Below are 1,815 nucleotides of genomic sequence, written 5' to 3'. Positions count from 1 at the left end.
TGAGTCTATTACCAATCTTTAATACTTCCTATAAATTTTTTAGTAGAAGTACTCTTTGAATGTGTCACTATCATTATGTATGTAGGTTCCTATTATATAGTTATGGATTTGATGCATTTCTATAGGAGACTTGATCTATGCTTATTTTTGTAAAGCTATGTGATTTATACTTTCTACAGCTAAGATTTAGATGCATCATATCATGATATATATTGGCATATAATTTCAGATATATGGAATTATCTGTGCAAGTAGTCCTTTATTTTTGCCACCGTGGATGGAATTGTATCCATATCATAGTTTATTGATTGGACTCAAACCAAATCATATAAAATATTCCTTTATTGCAAGGTAGTCCTTTATTGATGTTCCTTTTAATCATATTTTTGTGTTTTGAATCTTCACAAAATAAAACAATTTGCATGGTTATTATATGAAATATCTTATGCCCTTTTAACAGACAAGTTATGTCATATTATTTCAACATGTGCTTAAAATATTTAATACTAACCAATTTTTTTATTATATGAAATATCTCATTATTATATGCTTACCAAAAAATTTTCAGGATAAGTTCAAAAATGATGATATTGAGTTATATCGTGAGGCAACCCTTAAACATATGCAACAATTATGGAAGAATTGGAGATGCGAGATGAACTCCGAATTTGTAAAACCATGCAAAACACGTCAAGAAGTTTTACAAAATGTTCCCAAGGGAATGGATAAACAAGATTGGGAATGGTTGGTTAAAGAATATTTTTTAAGTGAAAGTTTTCAGGTTATTCTTATCCCATCTTTTTTATGTTATAAATTACTTTTTTAATTTAAATGCATTTTTTATAAAATTATACTAATATTAATATATTTGCAGAAAATGAGTAAAACAAATACACAGAATAGATCCTTGAAATCTATGCCACATCGAACAGGAAGCAAGCCTTTTAGGCAATTGGCATATGAAATGGTAAAACATATTTTATAAGGATTTTATATTAATTTAGACATAAAATTGTGTCTTATTAATATTTATAGGGAGGAAAAGATGGACAACCTCCAGATTTTGCATCAATGTTTTTTGAGACACGAAAAAAGGGAGACCATATTGTTGATCTTGATGCAATTGAAAAATATGTGAGTATATAACATTTTAATTCATTTCTTCACATGATATTTGATTCATCATAGATTTCAAAATCTTTTAACTTATTGAAGGATGAGATTTGTGAAGTTGTTCGAGAAGATTCTTCCTTGTCAAATATTCAACTTGTTGAGAAATGTTTTGGACCTCAACGACATGATCATGTTTTTGGCCATGGAGGAGGAGTGAGGCCTAAAGATGTGAGAGGACCTATTGCGTCAAAGCAAGAACTTCATCACGAGAATGTCACACTACGTGAGAAAATGAATAATATGGAATCTGAATTTAAAGCTTTTAAGGAGTTGATGCTGAAAAATTTACCACCTAATGCGCAAGTGAATGCATCGGCTTCAAATACTATTGAAGGTTGAATTAGTTACTTTAATTTTTTTTTACTATTTCTTGTTTATTACTTGATAATGAGAATGAATAGTTTTGTTCATTTTGAGTTGTAAATGCTTCATAGGCGCACAAGCAATTGGTGAAGAACAATAGAATGAAGGTTCATAGGCACAAAAGCAATTGGTGAGGAACAAATAGGCTCATCTTAGTAATTGACAGGTATTCTTTAAAACACTTTTCATACTTTGTTGTAATGTTATGGAATATGTAATATCTTTTACATGTTAGGAAATAATACTTTTCAAAATAGAATAAAGCTCACTAATTTTATT

General features: G+C 29.0%; 1 long non-coding RNA gene across 1 annotated transcript; it reads left to right on the top strand.

Annotated features, from left to right (window-relative positions):
* Positions 1-717: 717 nt before the first annotated feature.
* Positions 718-1,140, top strand: LOC121982795. The gene is made up of 3 exons (XR_006112256.1): positions 718-781; positions 875-967; positions 1,036-1,140. It is a non-coding gene; the product is annotated as an uncharacterized LOC121982795 (long non-coding RNA).
* The last annotated feature ends 675 nt before the right edge of the window (positions 1,141-1,815 follow it).

This window comes from Zingiber officinale, chromosome 5A (assembly GCF_018446385.1).
Source record: "Zingiber officinale cultivar Zhangliang chromosome 5A, Zo_v1.1, whole genome shotgun sequence".
In the NCBI taxonomy this organism is placed as follows: domain Eukaryota; kingdom Viridiplantae; phylum Streptophyta; class Magnoliopsida; order Zingiberales; family Zingiberaceae; genus Zingiber; species Zingiber officinale.
Note: the sequence above shows the minus strand (reverse complement) of the source record. Positions and strands in the feature narration are given on the sequence as shown.